This window comes from Pongo pygmaeus, chromosome 3 (assembly GCF_028885625.2).
Source record: "Pongo pygmaeus isolate AG05252 chromosome 3, NHGRI_mPonPyg2-v2.0_pri, whole genome shotgun sequence".
Taxonomy (NCBI): Eukaryota; Metazoa; Chordata; class Mammalia; order Primates; family Hominidae; genus Pongo; species Pongo pygmaeus.
The window spans coordinates 185,942,305-185,963,838 of NC_072376.2; the positions used below are offsets into that span (position 1 = coordinate 185,942,305).

At 38.0% G+C, this 21,534-nt stretch overlaps 1 long non-coding RNA gene across 1 annotated transcript in view; it reads right to left on the reverse strand.

Moving 5' to 3' along the window:
* LOC129034657 (uncharacterized) overlaps positions 1-21,534 on the reverse strand; it is a 100,542-nt gene that overhangs the window by 26,553 nt on the left and 52,455 nt on the right. The window contains exon 2 of the long non-coding RNA XR_008501964.1: positions 2,634-2,766. This is a non-coding gene — a long non-coding RNA (uncharacterized LOC129034657). The remainder of the gene's footprint in view (positions 1-2,633; positions 2,767-21,534) is intronic.

Here is a 21,534-nt window from a genome sequence, read left to right on the forward strand (position 1 = left end):
CAGGAATGTAGAAGATAAGAACACAGTTACATTAATGGAATAGTTACTGCTTAATTTTAATTATAATATTCTTTGCTAGCATTGTGAGACTTTAGTACCCAAACCCAAAAGAAGCAATTGTGATAGTATATGCTAATATATATTCAACAAATAATGGAGTGCTTATGGCCAAAAATGTCCCTTCCAAAGAGCACATGCCAATTTCAGGGCCACTAAATGCCAAGCTCCAGTAATGTTCCAGGACTTTGGACACATATCCAGAAATAGGCAACTAGTCCTAGAAATCCAGGAAATCAACAACTCATGAGTCTAGCTAATATTTATTGAACACCCTTATCACAGGGAGGCAACAATGGTGAATGGGTGAATGACAGCAAAACGGTCCCTGATGTCATGGAGCTCAGAATCTGAGGGAAAAGTGGATCATGCAAATGTATAAATGGAGATGGGTGCTAATAAGAAGGATGCCTGTACTTAAGAGAAACCTGTAGACAGGCTCCACAGAGCATGGTCTACAAGCCAGCAGCATTAGCATCACTTGGGAGCTGCTTAGAACACAGGATCTCAGGCCCCTTTCTAGACCTGCACTTTAATAAGATCCCCAGATAATTGGTGGTCACATTAAATTTGAGAAGCAGCTGGTTTAAGGGATAAAGAAAACTGCTTTACTGTGGATAGTATATTTCAGTTGAGATCTGAAAAGAAGAGGGATCATTTCTATACCCTCTTCATGTTTACTGCTGGGCTTCACAGGGACTATGATCATTTCTATAAGGCAGTCATTATTGCTAATTGCCAAATATTTCCAATTCTCTTCCCAGACATCTTGAAGGACTGCCCTTCCCTAACCCCATGAAGCTGGATCTGACCTAGTGACTAGTTCTGGCTAGGTAAATATGATCAGGATGGACCTATGTCACTTCTGGTGGGATTTTTAAGAATCATTGTAGTTTGTCTGCTTTCTCCTTTCTGCCATGATAATCGGCAGTGTGTAGTTAGTAACAGTTCAGTCAATGGGAAACCTGGAGCAGAAACGTCAATTCACCTACAATTAACATGGGCCTTGAAAGAGCAATAAACTTCCTCATACTAAGCCTCTGAGATAGGGTGGTGATTTGCTCCTGCCTAATTGGTATACTCTATCATCAATGGATTCATTCAATTGGTACCCACTGAGTGCTTATGAGGTGTCCAGCTAATCCAGGCTCTGGGGATTCTGTGATGAAATTAGCCAGACAAGACCCTGCTGAATCTTCTCTTTTTCTAGAGAAAGCTGGGCAAATAAGCAACTAAAAAAATAATTTCAGATGGTGGTAAAAAGTAAGAAGAAAATGAAACAGAGTGGAGAGATTAGACAGGGGATGATAAGGCTCTTTCAAAGGAGGTGGTCAGGTCAGGAACAGCCTCCCTTCTCCAAGGAACTGATATGTGACCTGGTACCTGGATAAGGAGAAATCTCAGCCATTTGAACATCTGGAGAAAGAGCCAGCTGGGCAGGGGAGAAGAAGTACAATGGCTCTGAGACAAGAAAAAGCTTGGCATGAGAAAGTAATGGAAGCATAGTCCCTGTGAAGCCCAGCAGTAAACATGCAGAGGGTGGAGAATGGTTTAAGATGGGGCTGGAGAGGCAGCTGGAAATCTGATCCCAGAGATTTCAGGTCTGTTCACAGGTTTGTGTTCTATTCTAGGTGCAATGGGAATATGTGATCTGAACTATAATAGTATCACTCTGGGTACTATATTCAGCATAAGGCTTGTAACAAGGAGAGAGTGAGCACAGTAGGAGAACTAAAAGAAGGCTAATCTAATGGGGGTAACTTAAAAGGGCAGAGAAATGCAATCTGACTACCAGCCTAGAAGGATAGATAACTGGAAATATTAATATTAAGTGTATAGCATTAATGACTAACGTCACCCTTCTGTTCACCAAATACTTGATTTCCTCTCCTTTCCCCATGTACTGTATATTCAACCTCTCCCTAAGCGGGACAACCCCAAGGTCCCACCAGTTGGAGGATCAGCTCTGAGTTCAAGATCTCCTGGTGACGCATCCTAGTCCCTGTATCAGAGATTAATGTGGTGTTTTCTGTATTAGGTTTGGATGTGATTTCACTTCATCCAGAAATCTATGAACTAAAAAGGTGACTTGGCTAGGCGTAGTGGCTCACTCCTATAATCCCAGCACTTTGGGAGGCTGAGGCGGGTGGATCACTTAGGGTCAGGAGTTCAGGACAAGCCTGGCCAACAGGGCGAAACCCCATCTCTACTAAAAATATAAAAAATTAGCCAGGCATGTTGGCACATGCCTGTAGTTCCAGCTACTCAGGAGGCTGAGGCATGAGAATCGCTTGAATGTGGGAGGCGGAGGCTGCAGTGAGCCGAGATCGCGTCACTTCACTCCAGCCTGGGTGACAAAGTAAGACTCTGTCTCAAAAAAAAAAAAAAAAGAAAGAAAGATGACTTACATGCCCAACTGCCACCTGAGCACACATCCACACCCAATATGCAACTGCAGAATAAATACATAATAATTCTAAAGAGATTCACATTCAGAAAAGGGAAGAATATTGGCTACATGGCAGACATTTGATAGCAATTCTGGAATCTAGGTGGTGATTGTGAAGGTTTACTACCTTAGGCACAGAAAATGTACCCATATTAAATTGCAGTTCTTATGTCTTGGAAGGGTTCTCTTGTCCAGTTTTCCAAAATTCTTGACTCCATCCTCTAAGATGTTCTTCCTTTGAGATTCTTCTTTCCTTCAATCTGGAATATATATTAAAGGATCATGCACTTCAACATCTACTCATTCATAATTCTTTATTTTAAAATTTCAAATAGCCTCTGTCTCTTTAAGTTTCAGCTTGTGATTCATTTGACAGTACAGTTCTCTGAAGACCTTACTCAATTCAATACCTTACTTATTCAATACCTACATTTTTTTTCCAAATATACTTCTATTTGCTACTTTTACTTTATCACACCCAAATCTCTTGTCTTTTTTCCTCTGGACATAACTAAGGTATGTTGGACTATCCAGTTTAGGTGAGAGAGCCATTTTGTCCAATTAAAAATATTTAGGCGCCACACCTTTACTAGGTCATGGATCTGAGTCAAAGATTTTAACAATAGGTGTGACAGTCATACCTAGAATTCATACTTGCTCCAAGTGTAATTCTCAAAGACCTTCTCAGCTTTATCTTTTAAAAGGGTAAGATTCCTCACCGCAAATCCCCCAAACTATACTCTCTTTCTTCCTACATACAAATTGGCCAGTTCTTTTCTAAGCTCATTATTGTCTTATTAGCACCCTGACAAATGCAGTCAACAATAACCAAAATCAACTTCAAATGTACTTTAAAAACTAAGCACTTCCCTAGAACAGGGTTTGGCAATCCTGTAGTCCAAATCCAGACAACAACTTGATTGTGTAAAAGGGGAACTAAAGATTGTACAAACAAGCAATGAAGAATGTGCAACAGAGACTCATACAGTTTGAAAAGCCTAAAATACTTACTGTCTTTCTCTTTACAGAAAATGTTTACCAAGTACTTACCTAGAAGTACAAATATATACCTCCCAGGTTAAACTACCATCAACTAATGTCTCATCCCAGAATAACATGAGCTAACCTCCTTCTTACTTCCAAACTTCCCTTGCCACCTACCAATCATTAAGCCAAAGCCAAACATTTTAGGTTGTTTTAAGGCAACGCCTCCATTTATTGGTACCAACAGCTGTATCCATCAGATTAGGCTAGGGCATGCTGCAGGCCTCTGATTATCAATCTCTCCAGAACCACATTGATGGATATTTCATGCCATTGCAAGCTTCCATGAGCATCATAACAAGGAAAAAATGAACTTAGCAAAATTGTGCACTGCCTCAAATCTTCTGCCTGAAAATGACACATTTTATTTGCCAAATTAAGGCACACAGCCATGGTTAACTTCAAGGTATAGTGGTTTACTTAAAGGTGGCCATGGTTTACTTTCCTCTGGAAGAGGAAGTAAAAAAGAATTGATGATGGTTGCTAATAGCTACCACACCTGCAGTCCCATTCCACAAAAATAGCCTCCATTAGGGGATGGTAAAAATATTTTCACTTTGTTTCATGCATATGCATAAATATTATCTTCCCCTAACATTACCTTTCACATAATAATCATTATATGCATTCATACTTATAGTAAAGGGCAGGGACTATGACTATTTTGCCTATCATAAGGAATGGAATGAACACAAGGAATGGAATGGAATGAACTCAACTATTTATTATATTAATGAATAAATAAACTAATGTCATTATTTCTATGTTATTTAATAGTTTCTATGTTCATTCTACTAATGATTTTTGTTATTTTTTTACAAGCATTTGAACCTTTTATTCCTCATCACCGTAAAGAATGAAAATTAAATAGTGCCTATACCCTTTCACCTCCTAGACTATGCTAAGTATTTAAACAGAAAACTTTTTTATCTCTGTCCCCTTCTTACATATTCTGCTTTTCTTTATTTTTATTTTGCTAATCTGGAATTTTTTATCTAGATTTTTACTAACTTTATTTCACATTATGATTCTTCAATTTTTAAAAATCATTCTTAATATTATTTTAAATTTGCATGTACAAAATTAACCATAATTAAATTTAACTATAAGTTCTATGCCCTTATTGTCTATCAATGTTTCCTCCAATTTTCTTGAGCCCTTTATTTTGATACATTCATTGTTTGACTATAATACTTCAAAAAAAATTTTTTCAGAACTAGTACATGGTGAATGGTGTTTCTGAATCTTTGCATGTCCAAATATAACTTTCCTTTGCATTCACATGAATGATGGTTTGTTTGGATCTTGAAATGGAGCATGAAAGTTATCAGAATCAAAATGGAGTCAATTGTGTTAAAAACTGGGGAAGATAAATAGAGCTAGGAAAGGCCATGAAGGGAAGCTTCTCATGCACAAATGACTGAGAACAAAAACTATCACAAAATATTGCAAAACCCAAAATCTCACACAAAGACTGCACAACCTTACATACACACACACAAAAAAATTCTGTGAGGACATCTGCCCAGCAACTGCTTGTTCAACCTTGGACTAATTCCACCCTTGTTATTGACCCTTGTAGTCAAGAATTATTATCTCAAAACAATTACGTAATTCTCCTCATTTTTCTTTAAAAAACCTTTGTCTTCCTTTACCACCCTGAATGAGAACCTAGTTTACTATGGCACACATATTCCCATTGCAATGCCTATTTCCAAATAAATATCATTTCCATTTAAAGCATCTCCCTCTCTGTTTGTTATTTAGGATGATGGGAGTCACAGTCCACTTGCACTCCAAAGTTTGGGAAGCACTAGTCTACGCTGTATTTGCAGCTCTTGTGGACTCCAGCAAGAATTGTGTAACTATTGCCTTCTAGTGAAAGTCACTGTATGCCAGGAGGCAGATTCTGAGCAGGGTGAATCATCGTGGATATAGCAGAGAAAAGCAGGCAACTGGTGGACATTCTAGTGCCACCTCACTTCATTTCCAAAGCTATTCCCACCAAGTTTAGCCTATGAGAATGATAAGTCCACTTGCTGTGGATGTGGAGTTCAAGCTGTGTCCTCAAATCCTCTACTCACTCCTTTCTAGGCTTTCCCTATCATGCCCTCATCTTCCTTCCTCTGTCACTTCATGTGGGGTAGTGGAGCAACTCCTAGCGGAATCTGTGTTCCATTAGCGTTACAACTACTCACTGAAACTATTGCACCCTCCTCCCTTCTACTGGCTCCATCACCTGTGTTAGGAGCTCCCTGCACCAAATCTTCCACTTTATTGAGTAAATAGTTAGAGCCAAAGGGAACACTGTGATAAAGCCTGTGTCAGCTGCCATGTTGATTTTCTACTGCTACCGTCATAATCACAAAGTTAGCAGTTAAAGCAACACCCATTTTGCAGGCCAGTTCTCTGCTCTGGGTTTCACAAGGTGATGGGCGGGCTGTGTTCTTTTCCAGAGCTTCTGGGGATGAATTCACTTCCAGGCTCATTCAGGTTGTTGGCAGAATTGAATTCCATGAGATTATAGGACTCAGGTCTGGTGTCCCTGCCAGCAATCAGCCCAGGGTGGGTTGTTCTCAGGTTTTAGAGGCTGCCCACATTCTTTTTGGGGTGGCATCTTCGTCCTGCTTCAAAGCCAGCAAAGACCCTTCATGGTAGTTCCTCGATTCACGTTAGATTAAATCAGCAGGGAGCGGGAATTTTGTGGGACATCTTTTGAATTCTGCCTTGTGCAGCTGCACTATGCAAATGATTAGGAAAAACTGCAAGTTCTTATTTTGAAGTAATTTTCCAAGTGCCTGCGGTACATCCTTACTCTCACTCCTGCTTATCACTGGGAGGATTTTATATGTAAAGCACTTCCCTAACTTTTTAGGAACTCCCTGTTTTGCATGTGATGAACCACTCAGCATTTTCCCCCGCATTAAATGACAATGACTTCATTTGAAACAGAAATGCCTCAAATTTTGGGATCTGCTTATGATAGCCTTCCCTCTTGACCAGGACTCAAAGACTATTTTGCCCTAATGTGTCTTTGGTCAATAAAATGGAATTTGGAGAGTTTGAGAAAGTACATTTATAAGTTCAATCACTGTCTAGAAAGCATGAAAAAAGATATTAGAAAAAAATGTGTTGCTCTTGAGTATTATTGCCATTGATGAGTTCCACAGTGCTAGTAGACTATATTAGGAATTTGAATGAAACGGAATTGAATGAATTCTACTTTAAAAAAATGAATTGTACATGACAGCTCACAAGTATCCAAGAGCTAAATTTAAAATGTCAAAGGTTATGTAAATCTTATGTGTTTAGCTAACCCTCTAATGAGAAAGACTCCCAACACTGAAGTCTCAAATCGTTTTTGAGAACACTGAGGAGAGACGCCACATAATTTGAGAGTGTCATAACCAGGAGTCCTAGAAAGAGGAAGATCAAGCAGCCAATGTGAATTTAGGCCATGAAGAGGTTTAATTTAAAAGCTGAGAGCAAAATCACAGTCCTTTCGTAATTATTATAAGGAGATGTCGGGTACCCTCACTCTGGCAGAGCTGTGGTGCCTAATGAAAAGAGAGCATTTCTCTCCTGCTTGGCTTATTTTATCCCTAATCAGCAGCAGTAGTTCAAATTAGCTTCACAATCTATTGGCTTCTCTCAGCCATAAAAGCCTCTTTTCTCTTTTGATATTAGCATAGCTCCCCATTGAAAGTAACAGAAAAAGAGCTCCTACTTGAAGGTTATATCCTTCCTTGTGGATGGCCCACTTCAAAGGGTTCATCACATGGTCCAAAGAGAAGTAAAAATAAGATGAGGGGAGTGCAGCAGCTGTGTTTCTAAGACAAGAGGTTCTGACCACATCGATTAAGGTCAGGGCAGCTGGGAAGGTTGCAGTTCAGCCAAAAGAGGGCTGAAGTACTGAACTTGAAAACTCTAGAACCTGGGAAATGTAAGCATTAAACTCAGAAACATTTTATGGAAAAAAAACAGTTTTATTGTATAGATTCAGCTCTGTAACATAGATATTGGAACATTAAAATGATCTGAGGTATTGACTTCAAAATCCATCATTTGGGGTGTTGGATTATCTGTTATTTACTTAACTCCAGTAGCACCCAGCTATGGATAAATTGTGTGTAATAGTTGTGTTTTATGAGATCAAGATTTTAAAATGGTGACCACTGATTTGTGTCCTCTATATCATTTAACCTCTGTTGTCTCATAAATGTGGCTGAGGGCAATGAGCTTATTTAAGGCTAACCTGCATATTAATACTTTTATCCACTGAGATAGTACTCTCCCCCACTTAACTAAGACATTTGAGAATTGCCAAAAATAATCTACCTCAAAATATATTCACATATGCATCCTCTAAGTCAAGGAACAGAGGGCTCACTAGAATGGATTGGCCCTCCAATGACCCCAACAGTAGATGTTGATGCTTAGGAAGGATAGATATAGTAGTTGAAGAAAAAATTTGCCAGTTGAAACTTTTGTTTGATTTTGCCACTTTGTCAGTCATTGCTTTTTGTTATGGCCAAGTTAAGTTGTTATGGAATTAGAGAATTTTGGTACTTTTTTTGTAAGTGTTCTTTTAATAAATGTCTACTCAAGCCGTCTGCCCATTTTTATATTTTATTCTTTGTTTTTTAACTTTTATTTTAAGTTCATGGGTACATTGCAGGTTTATTATATAGGTAAACTTGTGTCATGGGGGGTTGGTATACAGATTATTTCATCACCCAGGTATGAAGCCTAGAACCCATTAGTTATTTTTCCTGCTCCTTTTCCTCCTCCCACACTGTACCCTCCAATAAGCCCCAGTGTTTGTTGTTCTCCTCTATGTGACCATGTGTTCTCATCATTTAGCTCCCTCTAATAAGTGAGAGCATGTGGTATTTGGTTTTCTGTTCCTGTGTTAGTTTTCTTCTAAGGATAATGGTCTCCAGCTCTATCCATGTCCCTCCAAAAAACATGTTCTTCTTTTGTATGGCTGCGTAGTATTCCATGGTGTATATATACTACATTTTCTTTATGCAGTTTATCATTGATGGGCATTTAGGTTGATTCCATGTCTTTTCTACTGTGAATAGTGCTGAAATGAACATATGTGTTCATGTATCTTTGTAATAGACCATTTATATTCCAGTAATGGGATTGCTGGGTCAAATGCCTTTTCTCATATTGGGTCTTTAAGGAATTGCCACACTGTCTTCTACAATAATAGAACTATTTAGACTGCCACCAACAGTATATAAGCATTTGCTTTTCTCTGCAGCCTCACCAGCATCTATTTTTTTTTACTTTTTAATAGTAGCCTTTCTGTTTGGTGTGAGATGGTATCTAATTTTGGTTTTGTTTTGCATTTCTCTAACGATCAGTAATATTGAGCTTTTTTTCATATGCATGTTGGTTGCATGTACATCTTTTGAAAAGTGTCTGTTCATGTTCTTTGTCCACTCTTTTTACGGTGTTGTTTGTTTTTTTCCTGTAAATTTGTTTAAGTTCCTTACAGAAGCTGGATATTAGACATTTGTCAGATGCATAGTTTTGCAAAAATTTTCTGCCATTCCATAGGTTGTCTGTTCACTTTGTTGATAGTTTCTTTTGTTGTGCAAAAGCACTTTAGTTTAACTAGATCCCATTTGTCAATTTTTGCTTTTGTTGCAATTGCTTTTGGCATCTTCATTATAAAATTTTTGCCCATTTCTATGCCTAGAATGGTATTGCCTAAGTTATTTTCCAGGGTTTTTATAGTTTTGGGTTTTACTTTTAAATTTTAATCCATCTTGAGTTAATTTTTGTATCTGGTGTAAGGAAGGGGTCTAGTTTCAATCTTCTATATATGGCTACCCAGTTATCCCAGCACCATTTATTGAATAGGGGATCCTTTCCTTATTGCTTGTATTTGTCAGGTTTGTTGACGATCATACAAATTTAGGTGTGTGGCCTCATTTCTGGGTTATCTATTCTGTTCCATTGTTCTATGTGTCTGTTTTTGTACCAATACCATGTGGTTTTGGTTACTGCAACCCTGTAGTATAGTTTGAAGTCAGGTAGCATGATGCCTCCAGCTTTGTTCTTTTTGATTAGAATTGCCTTAGCTATTCAGGCTCTTTTCTGGTTCCATATGAATTTCAAAATAGTTTTTTCTAGTTCTGTGAAAAATGTCAGTGGTGATTTAGTAGAAATAATATTGAATCTATAAATTGCTTTGGGCAGAATGGCCATTTTTATGATATTGATTCTTTCTATCCATGAGCATGGAATGTTTTTCCATTTGTTTGTGTTATCTCCGATTTCTTTGAGTACTGTTTGGTAGTTCCCCTTGTAGAGATGTTTCACCTCCCTAGTTAGCTGTATTCCTAGGTATTTTGTTTTGTGTGTGTGTTTGTGTGGCAACTGTGAATGAGATTGCATTCAGGATTTGGCTCTTGGCTTGACCGTTTTTGGCATATAGGAATGCCAATAATTTTTGCATATTGATTTTGTATCCTGAGACTTTGCTGAAGTTGTTTATCAGCTTAAGGAGCTTTTTGGCTGAGACTACGGTGTTTTCTAGATACAAGATTATATCACCTGCAAACAGGGATAATTTGACTTCCTCTCTTCCTATTTGAATGCATTTATTTCTTTCTCCTGATTGCCCAGGCCAGGACTTCCAATACTATGTTGAGTAGGAGTGATGAGAGTGGGCATCCTCATCTTGTGCTGGTTTTCAAGGAGAATACTTCCAGCTTTTGCCCATTCAGTGTGATATTGGCTGTGGGTGTGCCATATATGGCTCTTATTGTTTTGAAATATGTTCCTTCAACACCTAGGGGTTTTTGTTTGTTTGGTTTTTTGTTTTCTTGTTTGTTTCTTTGCCTGTTTTTTGGTTTGTTTGTTTTAGACAGAGTCTCACCCTGTTGCCCAGGCTGGAGTGCAGTGGTGCAATCTCAGCTAACTGCAACCTCCGCATCGCAGGTTCAAGTAATTCTCATGCATCAGTCTCCTGAGTAGCTAGGATTAAAGACATGCCCCACCAGGCCTGGCTGAATTTTGTCTTTTTAGTAGACATAGGATTTCACCATGTTGGCCAGGCTGAGCTCGAACTCTCCACCTCAGGTGATCCACCGGCCTCAGCCTCCCAAAGTGCTGGGATTACAGGAGTGAGCCAGCATGCCTGACCAATACCTAGTTTATTGACTTTTTAACATGAAGAGTGCCTAATTTTATCAAAAGAATTTCCCCTTCAATTGAGATAATCATGTGGTTTTTGTTTTAGTTCTGTTTATGTGATGAATCACATTTATTGATTTGCATGTGCTGAACCAATGCTGCATCCAGGAATAAAGCCTACTTAATCATGGTTCCTACACTTTTTGATAGATATCCTGCTGGATTCAGTTTGCCAGTATTTTGTTGAGGATTTTTGATTGATGTTCAGCAAAAATATTGGCCTGAATTTTTCATTTTTTGTTGTTGTATCTTGGCCAGGTTTTGCTATCAGCATGATGCTGGCCTCATAGAATGAGTTAAGAGGCATTCCTCCTCCTCAATTTTTTGGAATAGTTACAGTAGAAATGGTATCAGCTCTTCTTTGTACATCTGGTGGCATTCAGCTGTGAATCTGTCTGATCCTGGGCTTTTTGTTTTTTTTGCATTGGTAAGTTGTTTATTACTGACTCAATTTTAGAACTTATTATTGGTCTGTCCAGGGATTCAATTTCTTCCTGGTTCAGCCCTGGGAGGGTGTATGTGTCCAGGTATTTATTCATTTCTTCTAGATTTTCTAGTTTGTGTGCGTAGAGGTGTTAATAATATTCTCTGATGGTTGTTTGTCTTTCTGTGGGGTCATTGGTAATATCCGCCTCATCATTCCTAATTGTGTTTATTTGAATCTTCTCTATTTTCTTCTTTATTATCTAGCTGTCTTTTTTTTATTAATTTTTTCAAAAAATGAGCTTCTGGATTGATCTTTTGAATGGTTTTTTGTGTCCTAATTTCCTTCAGTTCAGCTCTGATTTTGGTTAGTTCTTGTCTTGCATTGGGATTTGTTTGCTCTTGATCCTCTAGTTCTTTTAGTTGTGAAGTTATGTTGTTAACTATAGATCTGTCTAACTTTTTGAGTGGGTATTTAGTGCTTTAAATTCCCCTGTTAATACTGCCTTAGCTGTGTCCCAAAGATTCTGGTATGTTGCATCTCAGTTCTCATTTGTTTCAAAGTACTTCTTGTAGGTTATTCAATTTTCATGTAATTATATGATTTTGAGTGAATTTCTTAGTCTCGATTTCTAATTTGATTGTGCTGTGGTCCAAGAGATTGTTTGTTATGATTTCAGTTCTTTTGCATTTGCTGAGGAATGTTTTACTTCTGATTATGTGATCGATTTTAGAGCATGTACCATGTGGCGATTAGAAGAATGTATATTCTGTTTTGGGGGGATGGAGAGTTCTGTAGTATCTATCATGTCCATTTGTTCCAGTGCTGAGTTCAGGTCCTAAATATATTTGTTAGCTTTCTGTCTTGATGATCTGTCTAATATTGTCAGTGGGTTGTTAAAGTCTCCCACTATTACTGTGTGGGAGTCTAAGTCTTTTTGAAGGTCTCTGAGAACTTGCTTTATAACTCTGGGTGCTCCTCTATTGGATGCGTATATATTTATGATAGTTAGATCTTCTTGTTGAATTGAACACTTTATTGTTATGTAATGTCCTTCTTTGTCTTCTTTGATTGTTTTGGTTTAAAGTCTGTTTTGTCAGAAACTATTATTGAAACCCAGGTTTTTTCTGTTTTCCATTTGCTTGTTGGATTTTTCTCCATACCTTTATTTTGAGCTTATGTGTGTCATTACATGTGAGGTGGGTCTCTTGAAGACAGCATACCAATGGGTCTTGGTTCTTTAGCTTGCCACTCTGTGTCTTTTAATTGGGGGCATTTAGCCCATTTACATTCAAGGTTAATATTGATATGTGTGGATTTGATCTTGTCATCATGATAGCTGGTTATTTTGCAGTCTTGTTTATGTGGTTGCTTTATAGTATCACTTGTCTGAGTACTTCGGTGTGTTTTTGTAGTGGCTGCTAACAGTCTTTTCTTCCCATATTTAGTGCTTCCTTCAGTACCTCTTGTAAGGTAGGTCCCGTGGCGACAATTTCCCTCATCATTTGCTTGTGTAAAAAGGATCTATTTCTCCTTTGCTTATGAAGCTTAGTTTGACCAGACATGAAATTCTGGGTTGGAATTTCTTTTTCTTAAGAATGTAAAATATTGGCCCTCAATCTCTTCTGTATTGTAGGATTTCAGCTGAGAGTTCCACCATTAAACTTATGAGCTTTCCTTTGTAGGTGACCTGACCTTTCTCTCTAGCTTCCTTTATCACTTTTTCTTTCATTTTGACCATGGAAAATCTGATGATTATGTGTCTTGAGGATGATTTTCTTTTGACATATTTTACTGGGGTTCTCTGCATTTCTTGAATTTGAATATTGGCCTGTCTTGCTAGGTTGAGGAAGTTCTCATGAATGCTATTCTAAAATATGTTTTCCAAGTTGGTTCCATTCACCCCATCCCTTTCAGGGACACCAGCAAGCCATAGATTTCATCTGTTTCCATAATCCTATGTTTCTTGGAGGTTTTGTTCATTCCTTTTCCTTTTTTCCTCTCTCTGTTCTAGTCTGACTGACTTTCTTATTTCGGACAGCCAGTCTTGAAGCTCTGAAATTCTTTCCTCTGCTTGGTCTATTCTGCTATTAACACTCCTGATTGAATTATAAAATTTATGTAGTATGTTTTTCAGCTCTATCATGTCAGTTTGCCTGCTTTTCTGTACTGTCTATCTTGTCTGTCATCTCCTGCATTGTTTTATTATGACTTTTAACTTCCTTGCACTGGGTTTCAACATACTCCTGTAGCTTAATAATCTTCATTCCTATCTACATTCTGAATTCTATTTCTGTCATTTCAGCCATCTCAGCCAATTCAGAACCCTTGCTGGAGACATGATGTAGTCATTTGGAGGAAAGGCAGAACTCTGGCTTTTGAGTTTTCAGCATTCTTGCACTGATTCCTTCTCATCTGTGTGGGCTTATCTACCTTCAATCTTTGAGGTTGCTGATCTTTAGTTTTTTTTTCTTTTGTCCTATGATAATGATCTTGAGGGTTTGATTGTAGTATAAGGTGAATTCAGCCAACTGGCTTCATTTCTGGGAGATTTGGGGGGACCAATTCTCAGCTCCTAACTCCTGGACTGCATGCTCTCACTCTGGGGAACTTGTATTGGGCCCCAGCTTTGTTCACTGGCTCCCCAAGGTTTGGAATCCACTGCGCTGTGAAGGCCAAGGTGCAGCAACTGCGGCAGCATGCTAGTGGGTGCTGGGGTGCCTGCCTCCCTGTGGCAGCTCACCACAGTGGCAGAGGCAATGCAGCTGCTGGGGCAGGGGACCCCTGTTGGGGAATGTGTGCATGGTGGCACTGGAGGTGGTGTTGGCTCAGGGGCAGGGTACTGGCTGGCACAGGTCTGGGTGCCTTCTCCATGCCCCACAAGCAGGAATGATTGCCCTGGAGGAATTTAATAGACCATGTAATTAAAACCTCATCATTTCACAAACTGAAAAATAAAAATCAGAACTAAATTCCAAGGAGATTAAATGCATGGCCCAAAGTCACATGGCTAATAAATGGCAAAGGCCCCAATTACTATATTTTTATTCAACAAATACTGGCTTCTCACTATATACAAGACACTGGGCTCAGTATTCGACAGAGAAAAATGTGAATAAGGAATCACTATGACCTAAAGAAAGCTTTCTCCAACTTTTTCATGTCTCAGTATTTGGTGTTTTGTATCATTTCTGAACCCTTGAGGCATGTACATCTAGAAAGTAGACAGAGCATCCTCAAATCCTCAAATTGGATTCCTTAATAGCAGTTAAAGTTTAAAATCTAAAGTTAGCAAAAAGAAAGAGAAAATATGTGGAAGAATTTTTGATGTTGCCTGAAGTAATGGTTTTAAATAAAAAAGTATATATGATAGTATATGACCCAGAACAAAAAAAGTATAATTTGCTTAGCCCAAGAGGCTCATTTTTGGCTAAAAATATGTCATGGTCTGATGCTTTTAAATTAAACTTTTACTACTTAGCCATGTAAAGTATTTGATTTTTGAAAAGACTTTATAATCAAGTAATTAACAAAGGAATACAAGGACATTTATAAAATGTGAAGTGAAGAAAGACTACAAGGGACACAGCCAACTTTAATTTCTTTCCAATTGGAAGACTTTTCTTTAAGTCTTGTAAATTACATGCTTCTCTCTTTGACTTCTCTCTCTGGTACTTCCAGGAAAAAATTCATGAAGCAACACAAAATGGTCATGGCAATAAATATTTGTTGTTCTGAGGATGTGAAAATAGATGTCTATTCGACTGCACTCTCTCATTTACAGAGCCAGATTGGGTGCTACTCTCATGGGTTTGCATTGCTATCTCCCAGGTAATTCAGTCCTCCTGTATTTTGGGCTTGGGTGCATTGAGCAAGCAATTTCCTATTGGTTCCGCTTTCTTATACAAAACACAAAGCATGTCCTTAAAAGTATGGGTTAGACATATATTACTCCAACAGGCACTATTCTCCACATGACTCATAAAACTGATGGGCACTCCTCAGACTCAAACAGACAGGATGCGGTGGCTGCCTACTTCATTTTACACATCTCGTTTTTATAACTTCAGTCACTTTCTGATTTTTCCTGAGTGATTTCTATCTGAGCAACTGCTTAAGTTCAGTCATAAAGATCTGCTAGCTTCAGAAATAGGCTCTCAAATGTGACCTTCATTTAAATGTGTAAGGCAATTTCAGGGCTCTCTAACGTTTCTAACTTTAAGGTGCTATTGACGATGCCAAATACAATGTTCTTGCTTTTTATAGCCAGTAGTATTCTTGTTCTTCTACTTCAGAGTTCAACTAAAGACCTGAAATGCTAGATAGAATCTGTGCAAGCTTTGGTTAGGCTCACAGGATCAACTTGTTACTGTCCTTGTGTTAAACACCGGTCTAGCTAATCAGGTGTCCTACTACTGAAAATGCTACAACCACCTAATATTTATCAGAAATAACTAAAAAAAAATAAACCTCCAAGTTTACTGCTCTAAGAAACTGATCTACAAGAAAATGTTCTGTATTCATGTTTAACAATTTATTCAATATGTGTTCATGATTCTACATGTTAACAATTATTTTGGGTTAAGTGTACAATATTTTAATAAGTGGAAATGTGTGATTGTGTTGACCTCTGACCCAATTCGGCACTGCTTGATTTGTAATAGCACTTACTACTCTCCCTGCTACTTCTTTTGAAGACGGCTCCACCTTGGAGAAAGATAAAAGGGGAAAGGGGGAGAAATGCCTTTAGCAATTCAATTCAACAGCTATTCAGTGTGCTTCCACCATGTTCCAAATATGGAGTTTAATGATGGAAGGCAGCAAACAGCAGACGATGGTTCTACTCTTAAGGAGTTTATGGACCAGGAATGGTCACAGTCATGCACATAAACAGTTGGTCCAGGAAGAATAGAATAAAGGGTAAAATAGAGGTGGATCTAAAGAATTGTGGATACACTGGCCAGCCACGGTGGCCCACACCTGTAATCCCAGCACTTTGGGAGGCCGAGGCAGGAACATCCTTTGAGTCCAGGAGTTGGAGATCAGCCTGGATAGCAGAGTGAGACCCCCATCTCTACAAAAAATTTAAAAAAAAAAAAAAGAATTGTGGAAAAACGGAAGAAGGAGGAAACAATTCTCACCAGCAGTGCAGGGAGATTTTCTCAAACAGAGGAAATTAATAGGGTTTCGAAGGCTAAAAAAAAAAATTCTGAAGCAGATAATGAAAATTCTCACTGAGGTAACAGCTGGAGCAAATGTGATGAGAAGGAAAAGTTCAAATTGCATTTAAGGGGCTTCTATACAAAAGCGTTAGTGGAAAAGAGTCATGCATGGTCAGTTGCAGCTTTATGTTATGTTTTGTCTCTAATTCATGTACGTGTCTTTGTTTAGGGCAACCAAGCCCCCACATAGACATTTTTTATCTCATAATGCCAGGTCCTCAGGCAGGCTTTCCTAAAATGGCCTGTTTTCAACTGAGGCCTACAGGGCAATTTGGCACTGGCTGTGACTGGACTGTTTTCCAGAGTGGTCCAGCCTCTAGAGTTAGAAGATCTCAATTAGTCTAAGCTGTGTGAAGGCAGAGGAACATTTCTTTTCTGAGAAAAATAAAGCCTCTTTTGCCCAGTTTTTAGCCTTTTCTTTTAAAGAATCTCCATTCTTTAGTAATTACTATTTTTTTTTTTTTTTTTTTTTTTGGTGACAGAGTTTCACTCTTGTTGCCCAGGCTGGAGTGCAATGGCGTGATCTCGGCTCACCGCAACCTCCACCTCCCTGGTTGAAGCGATTCTCTTGCCTCAGCCTCCCAAGTAGCTGGGATTACAGGCATACACCACCATGCCCAGCTAATTTTGTATTTTTAGTAGAGACAGGGTTTCTCCACGTTGGTCAAGCTGGTCTCGAGCTCCCAACCTCAGGTGATCCGCCTGCCTCAGCCTAGTAATTACTATTTGTATTTTACCATCTTATTTTCCATACGTTGAAAGCAGCCATTAGCATAAATAATTGTGCTAAACTTTTCTGGATCTGCTTCAGTTCATTTGTGAACATAGAAAAAGCTCTCCTCTCTCCTCATCTCTTAATCCATGATGTCACTTCTCTGCTTACATGTCAACTGAGTTAATTTCTGAGGAGTGTCTAGCTCTAGCGATGTTGAAAATATATTCTCCCACTGGTGATTTCATGGTCTAAAGTAGAGGTTTCTCAGTAAAAGGTCAGATAGTATACATTGTAGCCTTTTTGGAGCAAACATACTCTGGTACAACTACTGAATTTGTCCATAGCAACATGAACACAGCCATGAACAATATAAAATGAACGGGCATGGCTGTGTTCCAATTAAACTGCAGCTATGGACACTGAAATTTGAATTCCATTGAATTTTCTCATGTCATAAAATGTTATTTATGTTTTTACAAATCATTTAAAAAATGTGAAGGCCGGCTAGGCACAGTGGCTCACACCTGTAATCCCAGCAGTTTGGGAGGCCGAGGTGGGCAGATCACCTGAGGTCAGGAGTTCAAAACCAGCCTGGCCAATATGGTGAAACCCCGACTCTACTAAAAATACAAAATTGGCCTGGTGTGGTGGCAGCCGCCTGTAATCGCAGCTACTCGGGAGGCTGATGCAGGAGAATCACTTGAACCCTGGAGGCGGAGGTGGCAGTGAGCTGAGATTGCCCCATTGCACTCCAGCCTGGGCAATAAGAGAGAAACTCCATCTCAAAAAAAAAAGTAAAAGCCATTCTAAATTTGTGGGTCATAGGGACAGGACTTGTTTGCCAGGCTACAGCTTGACAATTTCTGGTCTAAAACATTGACAGAGTGGGCCTATTGCTTCTGAAGTTGCTTGCTTCTACAGCATCATATTTTTCTCTATACACTATCTCTGCAAATGATATTACTCTCTGTCTTAGATGCTGACTTGTTTGCTGCTGTTAATCACTCCACCTCTATTACTCAACCTGTTATTATTATCATCTTTATTATCTACTCTGCATAGTTCATATACATTGCTTATTTAATCTTGACAGCTGTCTGAACGGTATAACTAAGTAAAACAACACAGAATGTTAAAGAATTTGCCCAAGATTATACAATTCTTAAGTGGCAGTTGCAAAATTTAAACCTATTTAAGCATTGTACCGGTTCTCTTGAAAAAACATATTGTCTCCATGTCTTCTCCCAATAATTATATTCTTTTCCAACGTTTCCCGTCATATATAGCTACCTATGATTACTTTTTTTTTCATTTTCAATGCTTACAACCATCTTTGCAGCTGAATTCTAGTAATTCTCATCTAATTCTATTGTCACTCTGTAACTGAGTATTGGCTTTCTAATAATCACATATGAGATGAAAGAATTGAGCACTTTAAATTTATTAATTTAAATCTTAAAATTGACACTAATAAAAGTGAATTAGTAACAATAATAGTGGCAAATATTTTTGAGCCAGAATCAGGACTGAGTTTTTCCATGTTTTAAGCTTCAATATTTGTATGAAATGAATAGTGTTATTATTTACATTGTGTAGTTTTTTTAAAAAAAAATAGGTCATAGGAAAGCTGCCAGTCTACCTAAGGTTGCACAGCTAATAAGAAGTGGCAGAGCTAGAATTTGAACTCAGGCAATCTCACTCCAAAGCATATAGTTTAACTATTGAACTAAGAAAGAATAATAATAATGGAAAAAAGGAAGGAAGGAAGGAAGGAAGGAAGGGCCGAAGGAGGGAAAGAAGGCATACAGGAAGGAAGGAGGGGGGAAGGAATCTGAAAGCTGTGATAAAGGGGAAAATTCATTGTAAATTAAGAGATCTAAATTATAGATGAGACTCTGTTTTTGAGCAGCTGTATGAATTTAGGCAAGTCACTTCAGCTTCTTTTATCCTCTCTTTTTTTCCCATTTGTCATCTGTAAACTGAAGCCTTGAAGCTAGATGATCTCCATGATATCCTCTAGTTCTATGATCCTATTTTTAAAAAGCTATCTTCTTTTCTTCTCCCCCCTACCGACAGAAGAGCACTTCTGAGACCTCAAACTTTATTACATAAGCCCTCTTTGATTATTTAAAATCTGTACCCTTTAAGTGAAATCAAAGACTTGTCAAAACAGATATTTTATGTCTAGCATGGATTGAAGTGCATGATTCCCTGCAGAATGCAAGGGTTACAAAACAGTAATCAGTTGAGACAAGGATTCTTTGAGATGAGTAAGCATATTACACAGCAGAATTATAATCAGCAGGGGCTAGGCCCTTTTACAACAGAGTCAAAAACAGAATGAAAGAGGCCCTGAGCATGCAGACACAGAAAAGGATTCCATGTTACCGACAGGAACTTTAGCCTTGCTCCCATCTCAGCAGCATCTTCCTTCTGATTGAAGGGACCCTTAGGTGCCCTTGCCTCTGGTTCTGAATGGAGGCTTTCCCGCTGCCAATACAGGTTATGAAGGGTAATGGCAGGTAATCAAGCAGAATCTATCAATTGTTAATGCCTGATAAATAATAAAACCTCCCCAGGTTTGTTCCTTTTCCTGCATGAAGAGTAAACAGCGTCCCTGATGTTCTGGAGTTCTTTGTAGTATTCTTACTCATTCTTTTCCTTTCTTTTGAAAATCACATTTTATTGATTTAATAGATGAAAAAAAAACTCCCATGACATACACTTCATATCACTTTATACAAGATTAAGTTAAAACAGTGAAGAACATACAAAACCAATATCTTAAGTCCAATGATGTTTAGTGTGTATAATCTATATACTGAGATACATATATCAAAGAAGATGTATCTATGAGATAAGTTCTGAACAATGACTTATAATTTGAAATAGTAAAATGAATATCTTATATTGGTGTAATACTTTATAGCTCATAAATTATTTTCATGAATATCAATGTGTTTCTTAGCAAAAAATTGTTTGTATTCTAATTAAATTGTAACTTCATATGATTCCTTTATAAAATTATATAAATTAGTTACATAATTATGATTCCTGCATCATAACTGAGAAGAGTGAAATTCAGAGCATGAAGTCATGGTTGTGAGGACATATAACTATTATGTTTCAGGACAAGAACCTGAAGGTAAAGATTTGAATGACAGTCCCAGTGCTCTTTCCCTTCAGCCACAGCTGCCTCAAAGGAAGAATAACTCCAGAGCACCAGACCTTCTGAGTCCTCCTGTTCCTATCAAATCAACTACCCTCCATTCACCTCAGAGTAACTCTAGACCAGGCGATTCAGGGCCATAGGATAGGTCTTCCAACAGACTTCAAGATATTTCCTATTTATAACCTCCCCCTCTGTTTATGTCCTGAAGAGGAAAGGTGGGACAAATCATTCGATTTCACAAAATTAAAACTCTCAGAACAAACAAAATAAAGTTTGTGTGACCACGGGGAAATAAAAGACAGACACAGGGAGGAGACACAGTAATATGACAGAATTTGGTGGACAGAAATATAGAACACAAAACCAAATAGATAATGATCTGGACAGATAAAAACATGAACAGATAGTGCATAGAGTTCTGCCTAAAGATTTGTTCTTCCTTATTATTTAAGATAATTAAAAAAAGAATTCTTCTTTTAGATCATTTTAACACAGTTTACAAAAATGGTAACATTTTATTTTGTCTTAATATGATGGAGTTGTATCTCATTAAATATTTTTAATGTGGCAAATCCTCAATAGAAAGTAGTATCATGTACAATAAACCAATGGATTTTAATATATATAACATCAAGATAACACTATAAGAAAGTGAAATGAAGGATAAGTTCAAAAATAGTAATGTGTCTGTAATAAAGATTTTGTAAACAAATTTGGGATAGGTTTTTAGATCAAATGAGAGAATACCCACTACTATGTGAATTTCAGATAAAAAGTAAATAAGTTTTAGTATAACTATGTCCCAAACATTGTGCCTAAATATTTGCTAATATTTGCGAAATCTGGCCATCCTAACTGAGCCGGTATCTCTAGGAAATGCCAGTAGGAGCCAGCTTTGCCAGCTCAATGAGTGAGCTGGGTAGTACTTTCTCCCCACTCGAAAAGGCTAATCCATCATTGAGAGATTTATCATTATGACATTTAAGACAATTTTAACCTGGTCAGTTCCAGGAAGTATTGTAAACAGATTTTTATTTGGCCTGAATGTGCTCCCCATGAGCTAAGTGGAAAAAAATTAGAAAAAAAAATATCTGAGCCACTCTTGTGCACTAAATACTGTACAAAGAGGTTTACGTTTATTATATTGTCTTAATCTGTTTCTTATATTGTCTCAATCTTTATAACACACCTTTAGGAAAGATATGCCTAAGCCATTCTACCGATGAGGAAAATGAG